Genomic DNA, 21,513 nt, shown 5'->3' with positions numbered 1-21,513 from the left:
GAAGATCCGGAACATCCGTAAAAGTGGTCAATTCATGAAACTGATCCTAGAGCTCCACGGTTTTTTCGAAACCACTCATAGACGAAATATCACAATAAATTCGGACTTGTGACCAGAAAATGTATACTGGCGACCGCGATGTTAGTGGAAAATCCATGAAACTGATCCAAGAGCTGCATGGTTTTTTTTCGAAATCAATCATAAATTAATATGAAAATATCTCAAGATGATATTTTTTAATGGCTTATCGATTCAATTTTGATGTGATGAATTAAAACTATAAACATTAACGATAGTCTCTCGTTAACTTGTAACTCCAAAGAAAGATCTCCAAGAAGTCAAGAGAAAGAAGTCAAAGAAATCCAACGAATAATATTTAAAAATTCCGTTAAAAACGCCTAGAAGTTATTAAATACATAGATGCTACCTAGAAATCATCCATGATAATAAATAGAAAAATAATGTCTATGAGCACTTTAATAAAAAACAACAGAGTGCTAAGATCAGTTGTTCTTGAATTATCCACTTTAACGGATGTTCCGGATATTGCTGAGGACCATCCAATAGACCCTGGGGACCATTTTCCAGTCACAACTCCGAGTTCATTCTAATGAGACGTCTACTATCTTCCAAAGGAGCATTCATGCACAGAAAAAAAATCTGAATTTTAACTATCGCGTAAAATCTCCTTTCGTTTAATTTTGTGCTATACTTGGCAGTGTTGAGAAAAATCAGGTTGGAACAATTGACGAATACCATGCATTTCAAAGCATGTTTGTATATCGATCCGAGGTTTAACTACATCGGTTCGAATCCAATCTCATCAGCCGACAAAAATGCTATCCAGGTAACAATTAATTAGTTTTATTGTTTCATTTTATGTCAGGATCTATGTTATATTTATAATCTTCATTTAGCGGTACTTGCTGGAGCTGCACGCTCGTGTTGATGAAGTTGAGGGAAAAGTTGCGGATGATCCAGACGTTGCCACTACTGATGAGAGTAATTTCATTGAAGATTACCTTGAGAGCTATTTTTCTAAAGATTCTCACATTGAAGATAAGTCAGTACAACTAAGAGAAAATAAAATATTGATACTCATCAAAGAAATGGAGCAGCGACAGAAAGTAAGCATCAACGCTCCGTCTGAAGGACCATCCAAATCTAAAGAACCGGCATCTAAATTCGACATTTTGAGGTATTGGGAAGGTGAACGTTCCCGTAATTCAGAAATGCATCGATTGGTTGTTGTCTTGATTTCAGCTCCGTCCACTCAGGCATCGGTTGAGCGTGCATTTAGCGGCATAAAATTTGTTCTCACCGACCATCGTCAACGACTGAATGATGACAGAATCCAGGATATTATGATGTTGAAACTCAATCCAGACTTTTTTCCCGTGATTGCTGAAAAACTAAAACTGATTCTACTTTTATTTGAACGCATATTGCTAATTTGTGAACTTATCATGCAAACTTTTAGGATTTTGTGTTTATTCAAGAATTCCGTATTTTAATTTGATCTGAAATATAAATCTAAACCTGTTATTACCATATGTTCTGCTCTTAAATAAATATTTTTGGTGTGTAGTCTTTTATTTTTAATAGATTTTGCAATGAGTTTTATGCACACAATAAAAAGTTCTTTGATATATGTAGAAGAAACGACGGCTTCGGCAACACTTTTACCTTGTATCGTCAACGTCAACAAAGTCCTTCCCGAGCAGAGAATGAAAACAAAATGAAAACTAATTTGGATATTTTGATATAAGCGTTCGTGATAACATATTTTGCCTACCGTGTGGTAGAGTTAACAATCATAACATCAATCATTAATCATAACAAAAATTAGAACTAAATGGTATATGAAGGATATCAAAAAGATAACAAATCATGTTTTCTTGATAACAAATCCATGTATGCGTTTTGATATCAGTAATTCCGTTAATTGTAAACAAAATAAGTAATCAATATGTTATTATAACTATGGTAGGAAAACAAAACATAAATAAATACTAAATCATCATGATATCAAATTTAAAAATCATGATATCAAATATCAAATTTAAAAATCTGAATGTTTTGAAATCTATTGGTTGATATCAAGTTTCGAAATCAAAAAATGTTATCAACAAATTTTCATCTATTCAAAATGAAAACAAACCTATCACCCCTATTCTGTATTTCGTTTCGAACGAAATTCTCACACAAAAAAATATTTTTTTGTATAGGAATTTCGTTTCGAACGAAATACAGAATAGGAGTGTATACTTCAATCAGTTCTATCAATATCTATCTTATATCGATTAGTAAATTGAATTCGCAGGTAGATTAAGATCAATAAATGTTGTAAAATATAACTGTTCAAATCATAATTCAAGCTGAGCATTGCATTAGGTCCTAAGTAACATTGGCAGATTCTCTTCGTCGACTTTCTCTTTGTATCTCCACGGCCATGTAAAGACATTCCCAGGTATTTTCAGCAAACAGATCTGTAAAAGAAGCTTTTATCTTGCATCTAATATGACAAACACAACAAGAAACGGATTTGTACTCAAGTTATTAACGAACGAGAATGTCGATGAAGAGAATCGAACAATGTAACTTAGGACCTAATGCAATGTTCAGCTTGAATTGTCTTTGTGATGTTCATAAAGAAAATAGCAAGCAACTGATTAACTCGTAAGAAAAAAAATTAACAATATGTAGATTTCAGTGATAAATGTGGAAGCTCTTTTTAAAAATATATCAAATTTTGTTTTTAATTATATTTTTTAGAAATATCAAAAAAACTATCAAAATATAAACTCAACTGAAATTAAAAAATAGTATATCAAAATATGTTAGCAATATGATTTCAAAAACATAATTTGATATTATTTTGATATCTGACTTTGCTCGGGTTGAGCGCTCAAATTTGTTCAGTCGACGCTCTGAAACATTTCGACAGTGAGCATACATAAGGGCCTATACGCGATGATCGATTCTCTTCGTCGATTTTCTCTTTCGTTAATAACTCGCTAGACTGAACGTTTATCGGTGCGTTTGCTGTTGCTTTTGATAGCCAATACAACCTGTTACTACTCTGCATTGAACAAATTCTAGAAAATTGTTTCGCTTAGCTGTAGCAATGCAAAGAGAAAATCGATGAAGAGAATCGATCATCGCATATTCGCCCTTATGCATGCTCACTGTCGATTTACTCCCGCTACGATAATAGGTATTGGTATCAGGGCTCTACATTTTCGAAGCTCTAAAATGAACTCGAGTTTTGTATCTCTCATACACACGTGTTCAACGCTTCATTTCTATAACGTCTAGCTAGACTATCAGCAAGAAATGATAATGAAAAAAATTGGAAGGGTTGTATGCTAGATACGACCGCAGGGTTGGCGTTGGATAACGTCTGTTATGTGTTGTACTTAATTGTGTATATTATAAATATTTTAGGAATATTCCTTAATAACTCTTTTGCGAAAGTTTGGTGGCCCTGAAAAGGGCCGTTTTGTTGGGCTGATGTTTTTGACAATGATGGAACGGGTGACCTTGTTGGACGCTTATATAGTAGAACAGAAAATATCAGAGGTGTCAGATACTCGCATACGTACGTTAAACTCTTTCTTGATAATGTTGTGGCCCTGAAAAGGGCCATTTTTCCAACGCGCTCGGCGTAGTTGCCCTTGCGGAGCAGACGGTGAATACAACCAACTGAGAACTGCAGCAGCTGGGCATTCCATGACGGCGGCCCAGTATACCGGAGCACTGGCACCAAAGCACTCGGCGTAGTTGCCCTTTCGCCCCCACGCTCTGCTGCCGCTGCTCTGCTGCCGTTGCTCTGCTTCCGCTGCTCTGGTACTGCTGCTCTGCTGCTCTGCTGCTGGGTCGACGATCGGATAGACAATGATGGAACGGGCGACCTTGTTGGACACTTATATAGTAGCACAGAAAATATCAGAGGTGTCAGATACTCGCATCTGATGTCTCGGTTGGAGAAAGTATAAGAATATAAAAAAATCAATCAATTTTCACCATCTTTAGACAATGGTTTACTTTTAACCATTTTTCAATAGTTTACAGAATGAAATCAATAATTTTGAAACATTCAGCAAATTGCTAGAAATATTTCCAATCGATTGATGCCATTATCTCGTAAATCTATCGAGAGACGGTTGAGTTATTATCGTTCAAAATCTTTTAATTTTTCGTAACGGATCCAAAATTACTGTTTTCAATTTTGTACCCCCGTATGTTGCCGAAAGACGTTATCCAACGTCAAAAGAAGCACGCTTAGAAGGAAACGCTGGCTGTGGATCTTCTCGTCGTTGCTTTGCTCATCGCTTTCAATGTAAGTAATGTCGATTTTCTAGTTAAACGAAACCTCATTATGGCTTTCAATTCCCTTTCACGAACACTCTATCACCAGTAAACATCAAAGCATCCTTCCCCCCGCATCGTGCTCTCTTGCCGTGCGGATCTATTTTCTTTTTGCTTAAGGTAGTGTTACTACTACCTAAAGCTACAACAAATTTAAACAGCACTTTTCAGTGCTCAATCTGTAAAATTTTTCTACCTTGTTCAACTCTTATTCCTCTTCGATCCTTGTTTGGACCCTACCCGAGGTAATCCTTCTTGGATATCGATTTGGAAAATTCCTCTTCGATCCTTCAGATTCTTATAGTAATCTGCTTGGAAGTCGATTTGGATAAAAATTTACTGCCGCCATGACGCCTAAACGCAAAAGAAAGAGGCAAACTCTTGACCCCCCCTTCTGATGAAATTAATTTGAGTAATCAATTTGATTTGCTCACGGATGATGAGAATGATCCATCATCCAAGAAAAATTCTAGTAAACTTTCCCGGCTTAATGCCAAGAAGGAAAAGATTCCCCCTATTGTGATAACCACTTCCGATTTCCATGCTCTTCGCATGGAACTTTTGAAGTTAAGTTTTCACTACAAATTGGACGTCAGAGTGAATGCCGTGTATTGGCTGAAACCTTGGATGGATTTAAATGTCTTCTCAAGTATCTTACTGAGAAGAAGCACAAATTTTTTACTTACGACACCAAAACTGAACGTGTATTCAAGGTTGTCATGAAAGGACTGCCCAGTGGTGAATCCTTGGATCAGATCAAAGATGAACTGGCAAAATTACTTGGAGTTGTGCCACTCCAAGTAATCAAAATGAAAATGAAATCCTGTCCTGGCGATTCGCGCAACGGGATTTCTAATGATTTTTATTTAGTTCACTTCAAGTCTAGTGAAATAAACAACCTTAAGGCCTTAGAAAAAGCTAGCCTTATGCTCCATGTCCGAGTGAAGTGGGAACACTTCAGGAAGACTGGAGGAAATTTCCAAAACCTCACTCAGTGCCGTAAGTGCCAGGGATGGGGTCACGGAACTAAAAATTGCTACATGCCAGCTAAATGCATGAATTGTGGTGATTCCTCTCACACAAAGGACGACTGTCCTATGAAGGAAGATCCTAAGAAATTTATATGTTCAAATTGTGGTAAAAACCACAAATCCAATTTTTTGAATGTAAGACTCGCAAAGCGATCCTTCAATCTTGATCTAAGCGACAGGTAGGAAACGCTCCACGTTTCCGACAGGTACAAATTCCTCTGCTGTTAACAACGGTCAGCGAGGAACAAATTCTACATTCGTACCCGTAGGTACAAATATCACCCCTGCTTCAAATGTTTCATCTGTACCTACTCCCCTCGCTGCTAACAATGTTCAGCGAGTTAATGGAGCTACCTATGCTGCTATTGCACCGGGTAGAAATCAAAATATTGCAAAAGCTTGATTTGCTCAGCTGTCACTCTTTTGTGCGCAAGGGTATGTGACTGATAGTTGACTCGAATGAAATCTTATATTGCTTCAAAAATTGTCTTTAAATATTGACGTTACCCTTCTTAAAGCTTCAACTCGTTATTACCTATATGTATTTCGGGCCAGTGAATCATAATTTCACATAAAACAGTTGCAAATCAACAAATAAAAAAATTACTTGCAATCGTACATAGTCAACAACCCATCAGTTACCCTTCACCAAACAAAACAAAACAAACTGTCAACTCATTTTTCCTAGCGGCTTCATTTGATTTCTGCTGTGCCCGTTCGACGTCGGCTTTGAATCGCAGGTAAAATATTTTTCGTATCAATTCAAATGAAATGCATTTCATAATAAGTGTTTCTTTTTCAGATGTGCCATCATGTCTCCAACTTTTGTAGGACTGGAGGGACGGGAGGTTGACTACGAGGTAGAATTTCTGGAGGAGGAAGCAGAAGCAGGACCATCAAATGTGCAGCAGGCAAAACGATCGTTCCAGGATACACTGGATTCTGCTTCGCCCGGAAGCCCTGGAAGTGAAAGTGAATGTTTATTATGTATATTAATGATTTGCGACGCGTTTTACGATTTTGCGACATTAATCTTTTTGCAGATGATACTGTGTTATTCATTGCAGCTAAGGATTTAGAAGTTGCCGTCTCACATTTGAATGAAGATTTGCGTTCTCTAAGTAGATGGTTGAAGTGTAAGCAGTTGAAATTAAATACAAGTAAAACTAAATTCATGGTAATTTCGCGGAACCGAGTAAATGATAATGTCTCCGTGGTAATTGATGATGAGGCTATTGATCGCGTTCGGGAGATTAAATATCTTGGCGTGATTATTGATGACAAACTTAAGTTCAACTCTCACATTGACAATGTCATCAAGAAAATTGCCAAGAAGTATGGAATTCTATGTCGACTGAAAAACGATTTAACTATTGCCAGTAAAATACAGCTATACAAATCAATCATCTCTCCTCATCTAGACTTTTGCCCATCCATTTTATTTCTAGCCAATGAAACACAAATATCGAGATTACAGCGTTTGCAGAATAAAATAATGCGTTTGATTTTGCGATGTAATAGATTCACTTCCTCAACTTTGATGCTGGACGCTTTAAAATGGCTGTCAGTGAAGCAAAGAATAGTTTATTTGACTATGGTGTTCATTTTTAAAGTAGTAAATGGTTTGCTGCCTCGATATTTGTGTGATCGAATTGAAAGAGGAAGTGATTTTCATAGATATAATACTAGAAACGCGGATGAAATAAGAACACCACATTTCTTGACTTGCGCTTCACAGAATTCATTGTATTTTAAAGGAGTAAATGTTTTCAATTCGATGCCTAGACATATTAAACGTGCAACAACATTAGCAGAATTCAAGAGACATTGTATTTCACACGTTAAAACTGTCTTTTGAACAGTTATCCAGTGATTTTTATTTTTTTTTTTATGAATGGACGAAGTATGTATCTTGACGAAGTTATTTATAACGGATTATTTTGTATGGATAGCTGTCATAACGACTTTTTAATAATTATTGTAGCACTGCAAAAACTATTTTGTTCGCCACGATGGTGATGATGGATTTTTTTTTATATTTGAATTAAAGTAGTAGTTAAAAAAAAAAAAAGTAGTAGTCTACAAAGGTTTGAGCCTCGCGCGCGTATTACGGATATAGAGGACTGAATTTAACATTTGATAAAAAAAATGCAACTTTGAAGCTTATTTGGAAGATACTTTGAGTTAGTATTAAGTTTTCTGGCTGAATGTCGGGGGTTCGTGAGCATTACTGACATTGCTGAAAATTATAATAGCATCATTGCGGGGTTGCTAGTGTATAGGATGTTTTGTTGATTGTTCATTAACTCTTGATTGCTTGTAATACTTATGAATATTCTAGGTGGACAAAAAGGCGAACTAAGAGGTGGACGCCTAAGCTTTTTCACATTTATGTATATTGCTGTGAAGCAACTGTAAAGTCTAGAGGGAATTTATATCTGTAACTGTAACCAGCTCGTTTTTGTTTGCTAACCTGGTTAAAATGTTTATATTTAATTATCTTAAAGAAAAATCGTCCAGCTCAAACCTTTGTAGGGGTAAGAGGTGGGACCATCATCATCATCATCATCATCACAAGCGGATCCAAAACAAATATTTCGATTCCCAGCAACTGTATTCATCAGAAACTTCAAGGGCCACAAAAAAGGTCCTTCTGTGGGAAAAGTGCAAGTGAACTGTGAATCAGCTGAGGAGGTAATGCAAACTGTATGGGATTACTGTGAAAAGTTCATTCGCAGAGAGGCCGTGTTTGAATCACTCGCTGGTGGAGATGCTGATCAATTTACCGTGCACTGGAATGATGATTTGAACCCAGAAGTCGGCGATATGGATAAGTTCATCTCCTTCCAAGATAAAGCCTCGAAACGCACGTTTAAACCATTACAGTTGCTAGAAAAGCCAGACAAAATGCAGAAATTTCTGAACAGAGATATTAACGTGTTTGTGCACATTTATTCGGAGTCGGTGACCTCAGCCGCTATGTACGAAACACTGCGAGTGCAGCTGATAAAACCGGAAGAGCGTGACCGAGCAGGAGCAGCATCCAACCAGGCAAACAGTAATTTGTCCACTGAGTTGAAGGAACTCTACAAGCTATCCTACATTTCATCGGACATCAACTGGTCTGTATGGGCTTCGTACTTACTGACCAAAGACGCGCTTGAACGAGAGGAATTGAAGTTGTGAGGACCTCCCCAACATCTGATACATTTGTTCCAGACGGTTCCCTCATGCTCTCAAAACGTGCTGAATCACACTCGTCAGGATGTATGCATTGCCCAAAATGTTAATTCAGGGTATAAACAATTGTTGGATGGCCTGCAAGCAGATTTGGACCAGCTTATGACATATGCTAAGGCGATGCAATTGCGCTTGACCGCATTGCAAACGATGCAGGCAACTAACACTTCATTGCTAGCAGATGTGTCTGGCAGTATTGCTGTATCTGAAGATAGCTTTGGGCAGAAACTCGCCGAGGAAGTGACCGACTGCTTGGATGTCGACCATCAATAACGATTTGCTGATCCTGATTCCGAACGATTCCATACGCATTCGGGACGACCAACTGATTGAAGCTGTTGCTTATTGAACATCTCTATGTTTTGAGTTTATGAAATAAAAAAAGGTGAACAACATTTGATTATTTGATTTATTGTTTATTAATCCTTATTACGTACATTCTCAAATCCCAATGATTCGATATTTTGACTTAGTCCGTTTGCCGGATTGAATTTCCCACCTGGCAGATATCCGCATTTGCGGAATACACGAGTGCAGTTAAAGTTCGTGAATGTATTTAACGTCGCAGAAATGGTTGTTGTGAGATCCGAAGAGCTATTTTCTACGTAGACACGTTGTAGTTTTTTCTTGCAGTATCCAAAAATATACTCGATTGGATTGAAAAACGGTGTATACGGAGGCACTCAACTATTCGTCGATGGCAGTGAATTCTAGCCCCATCCAAGATCCAGACCGAATTAACTCCAGGGTGTCGATAAACTTCTCCACTGTTGGCAAAGCTACGACAACATTCAAAGAACTTTGCCCTCGTGAAAGTTCCTTCCGTCAAGTACGTGTTCTTCATTCCTGTCTGGCCCAAGAAGCAGAGTAAGGATACTCTGGCTTTGCGGTTGAATTCACCCCTGTAAATCAATTTTTCGTCGACCTTGGCGTAGCCTCGATTCCGCAACATACCTCTGTTGTCGATCGATACTTCGTCCAAAAAGATAAGGTGATGTAGGTCCCAGTTTATTGCAGCCAGCTCATTGACGAAATGACAAATCTGAGATTCTTGAACCTGGATCGCCCGACGCTCTAGAACTTTCCACGTATATCCAACAATCAATACGAAACTAACGATTTTAAATTGGCTCACCACTTTAGTAGCCTATTGATCCCAAGCAAACGATTAACGTACCCTATTCTAGTCGAAATTCTAGTACTACGCAATGTTTGTTTTGATTCGCTATGAAAGTTTGACAGATAAAATGAGGGGCTATTCGTTTTTCCTATGTTTCGAGGGGTGATTCGACAAGCTTGGGACCGAAGATAGTACCAGAGGTGAGCTAAAAAGTTGAGCACGTTTCTTCGGGACCTACTTGTCTTAGAGTTACCTCTATGGTATATCCTTGCTCGTGTAGTATTCTGGAAACAGAGGACGTACTGATGGAGCAGTTGAAAGTTTTCTCAAAACTATCCCTGGCCTCATCTAAGAATAATGTCGGATTTTATTTAAACTGTTCGATTAACCACCGTCGTTTCTCTGCTCCAAACTGCAAGGACACTTTTCTTCTCTCTTTGCGAGCCACCAATCCACTTTCGCGATAACGTTTTATCCAGCTGCTAATTGTAGTGTGATGCTTCCCGTACATTTTTGCCAATTGCGATTTGGACAAGCCCAGGAAATAGAACCCGTACAGCACGTGATACTTCGTATTGGTTGATGCATGTCGGCCAAGTACCTCTTCTTTAATTCGATACATTTTGTCAATGTTATGGAAAGTATGGATTTGGAAACTGTTATGAATAGAACAAACTCGGAAAATTTGCTGTTCGATACGGATTTTTTTTGACGTTTGTTTGTTTACATATTCATCAAGATAGCTGGCGCACAACCCGGCGCGCAACTGATCGGCGCATAAGTTGTTGGGCATTATGTGGATTTTTCTTAAGAATCACAATACTAACCAACGTTCTAACGGAAATTTTGACAATTTTGACTTAGGAAGCATTACTGCCCCTAAAATGGAATTTTTACAGAATTCATTAATTGGCATGATTTCTGATATATGCATATATGCTTAAATCTAACTCCATGTTTGATGCTATTCAAACTGGAGTAAAATTTGCTAATAATATTGTCATGACTTTAAAATTCAGTAATGGATTTTAAAGCTTTAAATATTTTAAATTGGAATGGTCCAGCTCCAGGTGATGATGTAATTTTCTATATCCTCATCAAAAACTCCCAGAGAGTACCTTGTATTTCTTGGTAAAATTATTTAACAGATCAGAGTTGGTTGGAAATGCTAACATGAAGCTTTAGTGTGATGATTTATTAGCTAGAGAATGATCTTTAGAAGAATGTAGGTGGATAGTTCCGTTAGAGTACGGCAGTATGAAAATTGAATAGAAGTTGAAAATGAGCGAAGGGCCATTAAAGCGACAGTTTTCAAGATGACGCACATTTTTGCCTAGCCCGTACGATGTACGCGGGGACTTGAAGTATGTCTCCAAGTCCACAGGCAAAAATGTGCGTCCCTCTTGTTGCTCATAAACTGACTGCGGCTGTGGAATAGTTCTAGCGACGTTTTCATCACTACCTAAAGCCCCACGTCGCGAGAGCATTTCCAGTCGATGGTGTGTTATAATGCAGTTCTTCTTTACCCAACTATTGTGTTGCTCCTCTCGTCATGACCAACGTGATCATCTCAGAGAGAAAGCAGTAGGGTGGTTGTTGCGTGCTGTACCATCATCAGCATTGTTGACGGCTACTCCCGCCTTGAGTTGTTACATTCAAAGTGTTTTTTATGTTACTTCATACGCGAAGTTAACGATTTTCAGAGTTGGTTGGAAATGCTAACATGAAGCTTTAGTGTGATGATTTATTAGCTAGAGAATGATCTTTAGAAGAATGTAGGTGGATAGTTCCGTTAGAGTACGGCAGTATGAAAATTGAATAGAAGTTGAAAATGAGCGAAGGGCCATTAAAGCGACAGTTTTCAAGATGACGCACATTTTTGCCTAGCCCGTACGATGTACGCGGGGACTTGAAGTATGTCTCCAAGTCCACAGGCAAAAATGTGCGTCCCTCTTGTTGCTCATAAACTGACTGCGGCTGTGGAATAGTTCTAGCGACGTTTTCATCACTACCTAAAGCCCCACGTCGCGAGAGCATTTCCAGTCGATGGTGTGTTATAATGCAGTTCTTCTTTACCCAACTATTGTGTTGCTCCTCTCGTCATGACCAACGTGATCATCTCAGAGAGAAAGCAGTAGGGTGGTTGTTGCGTGCTGTACCATCATCAGCATTGTTGACGGCTACTCCCGCCTTGAGTTGTGTTACCGCGAGGCAATTAATTTAAAACCAAAACCATAAGATAACCACATAGTTGCATCCCGTTTGCATAGCCCTAGCTGACGTTGATACCAAGGCCAAGAATATGAAATGAAAAGTAGGGCAAAAGGAGCGAGAGCTCGTTTTACATAATCTAACTGCAGTATTTACTTAGGAACGTTTCTGCGTTCAAGTAGGATAAACACGCCCACGCATGGCATGCTTGCGCATCTAGGTTACGTTTAGCTTTCCCTCTCTGTTTATCCTTAACGAAGGATATAATTATAATGTTTAAACGTTACAAATGTCTCATTCTTATTTGTAGAGCCATATCAGATCTGAGTTACAAAAAGAAATAAACTTACAAGATAACCCGAGAAATCCCAGATCTGAGAGGGCATAGTATATAAGATCCAAATAACACAAATTTACCCTTTCAAGGGCGATCGAAATCCTAGCTAATAGAATAGGCAAAATTAGGTCAAAAGTCCGGTATTGAAAGGGATATGTAAAACCCTGGACGAACCAAGTAAAAGTTTTACATAATTATAAGTTGCTAATGCAACACGTAGCTGTAAGATCACTTTGTACAATTTTGTTGAATAAAATTAAGTTTCGTAGGTTACTCCAGATTCTTCTCTTTTTTGAATCCGAAAGAACTTTCGGCCTAGAAGTGAAAACTTCTCTCCTTAACCGGGGAAAAAAGTAGCTCCTAGAATCGAGAAACAGTGTCTGACCTGAAAGCGAAAGACTCTCCCTAACCGGAGAAGAAAGTAGCTAAAGGCGGCGACATTTCATGGTGGCTCCAGAGAGGAATCTTGGAGGACGTTTTCCGACGTTTTGAGCCCGCGAACTTCCAGTCAGTCGAAATCTGACTGCAAAGAACCGCAAAGTTGGCGGTTTAAGTGGGCCGTTGAGCCAAAGTGTCAATCTGACAAAGTGTGGCGTTAAGCCAAATAGCAGTCAGTCGAAATCTGACTGCAAAGAACCGCAAAGTTGGCGGTTTAAGTGGGCCGTTGAGCCAAAGTGTCAATCTGACAAAGTGTGGCGTTAAGCCAAATAGCAGTCAGTCGAAATCTGACTGCAAAGGACCGCAAAGTTGGCGGTTTAAGTGGGCCGTTGAGCCAAAGTGTCAATCTGACAAAGTGTGGCGTTAAGCCAAATAGCAGTCAGTCGAAATCTGACTGCAAAGAACCGCAAAGTTGGCGGTTTAAGTGGGCCGTTGAGCCAAAGTGTCAATCTGACAAAGTGTGGCGTTAAGCCAAATAGCAGTCAGTCGAAATCTGACTGCAAAGGACCGCAAAGTTGGCGGTTTAAGTGGGCCGTTGAGCCAAAGTGTCAATCTGACAAAGTGTGGCGTTAAGCCAAATAGCAGTCAGTCGAAATCTGACTGCAAAGAACCGCAAAGTTGGCGGTTTAAGTGGGCCGTTGAGCCAAAGTGTCAATCTGACAAAGTGTGGCGTTAAGCCAAATAGCAGTCAGTCGAAATCTGACTGCAAAGAACCGCAAAGTTGGCGGTTTAAGTGGGCCGTTGAGCCAAAGTGTCAATCTGACAAAGTGTGGCGTTAAGCCAAATAGCAGTCAGTCGAAATCTGACTGCAAAGGACCGCAAAGTTGGCGGTTTAAGTGGGCCGTTGAGCCAAAGTGTCAATCTGACAAAGTGTGGCGTTAAGCCAAATAGCAGTCAGTCGAAATCTGACTGCAAAGAACCGCAAAGTTGGCGGTTTAAGTGGGCCGTTGAGCCAAAGTGTCAATCTGACAAAGTGTGGCGTTAAGCCAAATAGCAGTCAGTCGAAATCTGACTGTAAAAGAACCGCAAGTTGGCAGTTCCAGTGGGCCTTTGTGCCAAATAGTGTGGCGTTAAGCCAAATAGCAGTCAGTCGAAATCTGACTGTAAAGAACCGCAAGTTGGCAGTTCCAGTGGGCCTTTGTGCCAAATAGTGTGGCGTTAAGCCAAATAGCAGTCAGTCGAAATCTGACTGCAAAGAACCGCAAAGTTGGCGTTTTAAGTGGGCCGTTGAGCCAAAGTGCAAATCTGACAAAGGTCAGATAGTGCGAACATTTGGGCTCGTCAAAGCCAAGTAGGCTTATAGCCAAGTGATCTGAAAAGTTTCAGAAAATCCGGACATCGGTGGAAGTGGACATGAACGATTTGCAAAAAGAAATTGATGAATTGGTCGAGTATTTCAACGAAATCGACATTCAGGTTGCAAAATTAAAAAAAGTAAAGAAATATAAAAAGTGGCTAAATGAACCCTTTCCAAAGGGAGTGTATTGTGTAAGCAAGGCGTTTCCAGTGACCTTGTGGCGCGGTACCGATAAAGAAAAAGTGTTCCGGCAACATATTAGCAAATTCACTTTACACCACGCCACAAAGAAGTAGCTCAAGCCAGAGTAATAAAACGCCGCACTTTCCCACGGCTGAAGGCCAGAAGCAGACCACAAGCAACAAGGCTACAAGTTCATCAAATCCGGACTCCCACGGCTGAAGGCCGAAAATATCACAAAAGCTATAGGCCAACCGAAATCCTAGAAGGACGTCCAGTGGCAAGGAAGCAGACCAATGGCGAGCTGTTAGGCCATTAATATCAACAAAGTTCAAATTAAAGTGTGAGTAAAATCAGAGTTGACGCTATTATATTATCAGGTAGAAATTTATAAATTAAAAAAAAAAAAACAAGATGAGTGAAAAATTTGTTGTTAATAAAAACGGACACTGTCGTCTTTGTTTTGAGAAAGACGACAGTGATAACATGGTGGCCTGCGACGATTGCGATCGCTGGTTCCACCTGACCTGTGTAGGATTAGATCACATACCGAAGAAAAAAGAGCCTTGGACATGTACAAAATGTACTAAGATTAGAGTCCATTTGGCTACACAGGAAGAGCAAATACAAACTCTTCAAAACAGGAAAGAATACAAGACTAATGCAGATAGCCAAGTAGAAGCTTTCGAAGCGATCATTAAAAAAATTAATGGTATCAATGCTAGCGGACAAAACACAACGGAAAAATACATTTTAAGACAGTCATTACTGGAGTTGCCATATTTTGATGGAAACTTCAAAGCTTGGCCAAGATTTAAAAAAACATACCTCGAAACCACACAGCGGGGAAATTTTTCGGACCTTGAAAATTTACACCGTATACAGAAAAGTCTAAAAGGAGATGCATTGCGCGCGGTTAGCGCACTTCTTCTCGACTCCGATAATGTGGATTTGATAATACGAAAATTAGAGGACCAATTTGGAAGTGTAGAATTGGTTTATTCTGGATTATTGCAAGAGGTTCTTGCAACTAGAAATCCTCGTTTTGAAACCCCAAAAACAATGGTGGATTTCATCTCTGCAATTGGGAATTTGGTAATTAATATGACGTGTCTTGATCATAAGGAATATCTAAATGATCAAAGATTAATTAGAGATCTGGCGGGAAAATTACCCAATGGGCTGCATCAACAATGGTTGATGCATGTAAATGAAAATAAGACATTGTCAACTATATTAAATCCATTTATCGCTCCAACACTATGTGATTTCTATGAATGGTTAAAGCCCCAAGAAAAACTGGCTACAATGTTGATAGCTGATAAGGGGATTAAAAATGAAAAGTTTTCCAGATTGGAAAGACCCGATAGAGTGAACTACCACAGTACAGGGTATCCTAAGTGCCTTAAGTGTGGACAAAATCACCGATTAACAGGATGCAATGAATTTAGAGGATTGTCTTCCGAAGAAAGAAGACAGTTTATAATGAAGAAGAAACTTTGTTTTTCATGTTGCAATCCAAATCATATATTAAAGGATTGTAGAGTAGCACGACCATGCAATATTGACGGATGTACCAGTAAACATAATCGATTGCTACATCCAAGAACTGATAAAAAAGAAAAATTAAGGAAAAGTTCTGAAACCACTATTGCGTCTGACAAAGTAAACTGTCACGTACAAAAACACAACATGGTGTATTATCAAATTTTGCCTGTTACTTTGAACAACGGAAAAGACAGTTTAAAAACTCACGTATTTTTCGATTCAGGTTCATCGGTAAGCTTAATTCATAATAGCGTAGTTGAACGATTGAATATTTCAGGATTTAATAAGCCTATGACTATAGCTTGGACAAACGGAGAGGTCCAAGAAGAAACTAAGAGTATGACCGTTCAAGTCCATATCAAAGGTGAAAACGAGAAATCGTTTTTGCTTAAGGATTTACGTACAATTAATGAACTGGCTTTACCCATGCAATCTATTGATTCAAAACAAATACAAGAACAGTTCCCATATCTAAAGGGAATAGAACTGCAATCTTACGATAAGGCAGTCCCAACGATATTATTAGGATTACCACATGCATATCTCTTTAAGGGTATTGAAGAAAGATCGCGTGGATTTTCTGAACCTATTGCCAAGAAAACAAAGTTGGGATGGGTTATATTCGGTACCAGCCGAAATAACACCGAAAACAAAAATCATGTGTTTGTAATGAATGAGGTGAATGAAGAAGAAAAAACAATGAAGGAGATAATGGCAGATTACTTCTCTACAGAAGCCTTTGGCGTAAAGGTACCTCAGAGCGAATTAATATCAAAATTAGACGAACGCGCTCTAAAAATTATGCAAGAAACATGGAAACCAACTGATAAGGGTTACGAAATCGGTCTCTTGTGGAAAAATGATAAGGTCGAATTTCCAAATAGTTTTTCTACGGCTCTGAATCGCTTTCTGTTATTAGAAAAGAAATTAGAGAAGGATTCTTCTTTAAAAGAATGGTATAGTACACAAATTGATGAGTATGTAAGGAAAGGATATCTTAAAAAGTTAAGTCCTGATGAGTATATGATTGATACTGCGAGAACCTTTTACATACCTCATTTTATAACTATCAACCAAAGTAAACAACCGCCTAAACCAAGAATGGTATTTGATGCGGCAACTAAGATTGATGGAGTTTCTTTAAATTCACAATTATTAGCAGGACCTGACATGACAGAGTCAGCTCTTGATATAAAGATGAGATTTAGAGAAGGTCCAATAGCAATAACCGGGGATATTCAGGAGGCCTTCCATCAGGTGAAAATCAGAAAAGAAGATCGAGAATCACAAAGAATGGTATCTCGAAAGCAACCTAATACAAGATTGGACATCTATGAAATGCAAGTAATGACCTTTGGAGCTACTTGCTCACCAGCTTGTATGCAATTTGTCAAGAATGAAAATGCTAAACAATTCATAAATGAAAGACCTAAAGCAGTTGAGGCTATAATTAAAAATCACTATGTAGATGATTATTTAGACAGCTTCAACGAAGTAAAAGAAGCTGTAAAAACTGTATCAGACATCATTCAGATACATGATAAAGCTAACTTCCGAATAAGGAATTTTATATCAAATTCGAAGTCCTGCTTGAAGCAATTACCAAATGATAGAATCTCTCCAATAAAGGAAGTGAAACTGGATGATAACGAAAATGTATATGAAAAGGTCCTGGGTATGTATTGGGACACGCAAAACGATAAACTTACATTTAAAATCAACATTCCCAATTTAGTAATGTTGGAACCGACAAAAAGACAAGTGTTGTCTTTTATTATGAGTGTGTATGATCCTCTTGGGTTAATCGCACATATAACAATCGAATCTAAAATAATAATGCAAGATTTATGGCGACGTGGTATAGACTGGGATGATAAAATTCCCGATGACATAAATAAGACTTGGCAAACCTGGATTAATAGATTGTCTTCCTTATCTAAGATAAAAATCCCAAGATGTTACTCTTATTTTAAAGGCGTGATACGTCGAGAACTTCATGTTTTTTGCGACGCCTCACTGAACGCTTTCGCTACTGTTATATATATGAGAACAGTAAGCAAAGACGGCATTGATGTAACGATTGTTGCTGCCAAATCAAAGGTTGCTCCCACGAAAATAATGTCAATACCTCGTTTAGAACTACAAGCTGCTGTATTAGGGACAAGATTATCTAATACAGTACAGAGAGCATTAAGACTACAAATAGACCAGGTTATATACTGGTCCGATTCAAAAACAGTCATAAGTTGGATCAAATCTGAATTAAGAAAGTTCAAACAATTCGTTCAATACCGTGTTAGTGAAATCCTCGAAAGCACCGTTGAATCACAATGGAAATATATTAGTTCAGCAGCAAACCCGGCTGATGAAGGAACTAAAGTAAAACAATCGAAATCGTCTTGGATTGAAGCTGGACGAGAAACATTGGCCATCCGTGAATGGGGACAATCATAGTTCAGACTTAAGTCATGAAGAATTACGTCCCGTACATTCAATAAAGAGCATAAGCAAACCAAATTTAGATTGGCTGAACGTTAAATGGTGTTCGGATTGGGACCGTTTAAAGAGGTCTGTATGCATTACAATAAAATATATAGAGTGGCTTAGGTCTAAAACAAACAAAGAATTGAGATTCGATAAGACCATCAGTGCTGTTGATATGGAAAGGGCAGAAATTTTGCTGAGTCTGAAAACTCAATGGGATGCATTTCCAGATGAGTTAACGGAACTCAATGTTAAACAGACGGTTGACAAATCTAGCAAAATACGAACGCTAACACCATTCCTAGATCAAAATGGTACAATAAAATCAGAAACACGATATAAGGATGCAGAGTGCGTTCCTTATGCGGCTCGATATCCTTACATACTTCCAGCAAAGCATCATGTAGTTGATTTAATATTGAAAAATCAACATGAACAGTTTAAACATAAAAAAATGAAGGCTACGATAGCAGCAGTGCAACAAAAATATCATGTTATCCAAATAGATGCTGGAATGAAGAGGACAATAAAAAAATGTCAACATTGTAAAAATGAAAATGCGAAGATAAATACCCCTAAAATGGCACCTCTACCTGAGTGTCGATTGCAACCGTTCGTGAAACCATTCACCCATACCGGAGTAGATTACTTTGGGCCGTACAATGTGTCCATCGGACGAAGAACAGAAAAACGATGGGGAGCATTGTTTACATGTATGACAACAAGGGCAGTATATCTTGAAATAGCCCATGATCTGTCTGCAGATGCATTTTTATTATGCTTGAACTCAGTGCAGAACAGACGAGGCAGAATAAAATTCCTTTATAGCGACAACGGTACTAATTTTGTAGGAGCTGACAATGAACTAAAAAAGATTCAGCACAGACTTGCGTCAAGAGGAATTGAATGGCATTTCAACCCTCCATCATCTCCACACTTTGGTGGAGCATGGGAAAGGTTGGTTCAAGAAGTTAAAAGTCTTTTACCAAATCAAACTATGCCAGAACACACATTCCGTGCGTTATTAACAGAAATCGAAAATATAATAAATAGTAGACCTTTGACGAAAATATCTTTAGATGCCACGGATGACGAACCACTCACTCCAAACCACTTCCTAATTGGTTGTGCCGGCGGTGCCGAACCATCATTGAATGATGTGTCGAAGGCAGAGGCCACTAGACAACAATGGAAGAAAGTGCAGTCTATGGCTAAAACTTACTGGGATAGGTGGTTACACGAATACCTTCCTTCATTAGCCAAAAGATCAAAATGGTCGGAAGCTGTGAAAAATGTAAAGGAAGGAGACATCGTTATGATTGCTGAAGATGATCAAAAGGCAAAGTGGAAAAAGGGAGTTGTTTTGAAAACACATGTAGGCAAGGATGGTCAGGTAAGATCGGCTGTTGTGAAAACAGCCTCTGGAGAATACACTCGACCAGTAGTCAAATTGGCTATTATGGATGTTGAGCCGCCAGGCGAAGCTTCTTCAAATGAAGACAATAAAAAAGAACAAGTAGCATCAAAACGGGTGTTGAAACACCAAGATGTTGAAACTACCATTAAGAAAGATTGCTTTGTGGGAATGATACGCAAAGTAAATGACGAAACCTCGCAGGGATACGAATGTGGAAAACGAAGGCGTGTCGATATTGACAAAGTAAAGCAAATAGCTGCGGAAATTGCAACACCAAAACCCAAACCAAAGAAAATCATAAGGCCTGTCACATGGGCAAATTTTATGGTGGTTTTGTACTTAGCATTTGCAATTTTCGGAAGTGTATTATCCTTTGAAGGATCCGGATTAATTGCATATGACTGCGGCAACCCAGAAGTTAATTTAACAAGTTATTCGTTATTGGATGTAGCTTCATGCATTCCACCATCGAATAACTTATCAACTGTGGAGGTACAAATACAAGTATTACAAAGAAATGTTAAAAGTGAAATAAGAGTGTTCCAATGCAAGGTTATAATTAAACGAAGCATAAAACATTGTGGAATGCATTCTCATACTTCTGATTATGAGAGAGGTTACGAATACATTGTAAAGGAGTTTTCATCTGAAGAATGTCAACTCTCACATCAATTAGGAATTGTCAGACTAACGCATGACTATCGATTACGTGAATTAAAGCGGAACGCAACTACACGTGGAGAAGTCCTCATAACAGGATCTGTGTGGGGAAGTAATTGCAAAGGCGGGACGTACAGAACGCCTGTCTATACCTGGGTCGATGCCTTGGTATATTATGAGTATGAAATAACGCTACGTGATTATGTTGCTACCGTAGATTACGAAAACGACGCTATTTACTTAAAAAATAGTTTGGCCTGCACATACTCTCAAGGAAAATGTTTAGATTCAGAGGATGGCTACATCACATGGGACATAGCACTCAACAAGAAATGTGAAGAAACCGAATTTGAAATAATTTATGAGGGCCTGGTGAACAAAACCGAAAACAAAAACACTCGAAACCAGGGCAGTAATTCTAATGTTGTTTATAGCACCGTCTCTAAAACACATCTGTTTTCAATACGAGCTAGAGAACACACAAAGGTCTGTGGCCACTTGGGTTTTATGACCGATCACCCACGAATTATCATCGTTGAGGTTTTAGGTTTTAAGTCTCCTTTCAGCAAAAAATCAGGGACAGGAAAGAATTTTGATTTGTTTACTTATTTCAATTCCAAGATAACATTGGTTGAAAATTATATTGGACAAAGCATGGTTGAACTATATAACACAGTTATGACTGAAATATGCAAAATTGATAAAACACTAATGGAGACTAAATTAACTCTAGCACGCCTTAACCCAACAGAGTTTGTAAACAGTATCATCAAAAGATCTGGCTATACTGCAGTTGTAGCTGGTGAAGTTTTACATATTCTTGAATGCAAACCCGTATATGTAACACCCAGATCTGATGACAATTGTTATCAAGAAATACCCGTAGCTTATAATAATCAAACAATGTTCATCGCCCCAGTAACACGAACATTACAAAACAGAGGCACTCAAATAGATTGTACACCCCTGTTACCAGCTAAGTTTCAAATAGGTGGAAGATGGTATACGACCGACAGTCGCATCAGGGAAACCACTGCTCCTTTAAAACTTACTACGGATATACTAAATACTTGGTCGTACACACAACTCCCAAATTTAATGCAAAGCGGAGTATACGACGCAGAAAGCGTAATAAAGATGAGAAACTTGATATATGAACAAGGAGATAGACGAGTTGCG

At 38.5% G+C, this 21,513-nt stretch overlaps 1 long non-coding RNA gene and 1 pseudogene across 1 annotated transcript; both read left to right on the top strand.

The window, feature by feature from the left end:
* Positions 1-6,051: 6,051 nt before the first annotated feature.
* Positions 6,052-6,584, top strand: LOC135710626 (uncharacterized). The gene is made up of 3 exons (XR_010518434.1): positions 6,052-6,142; positions 6,205-6,374; positions 6,446-6,584. It is a non-coding gene; the product is annotated as an uncharacterized LOC135710626 (long non-coding RNA).
* A 1,359-nt stretch (positions 6,585-7,943) lies between these two features.
* On the top strand, positions 7,944-9,037 carry LOC135710621 (uncharacterized; annotated as a pseudogene).
* Positions 9,038-21,513: the final 12,476 nt, after the last annotated feature.

Source organism: Ochlerotatus camptorhynchus, unplaced genomic scaffold, assembly GCF_037179485.1.
Source record: "Ochlerotatus camptorhynchus isolate MF236.1 unplaced genomic scaffold, CSIRO-AGI_Acam_v1.1 ptg000394l, whole genome shotgun sequence".
Lineage (NCBI taxonomy): Eukaryota > Metazoa > Arthropoda > Insecta > Diptera > Culicidae > Ochlerotatus > Ochlerotatus camptorhynchus.
The sequence above is the reverse complement of the archived record's forward strand: the minus strand, read 5'-3'. Positions and strand labels throughout refer to the sequence as shown.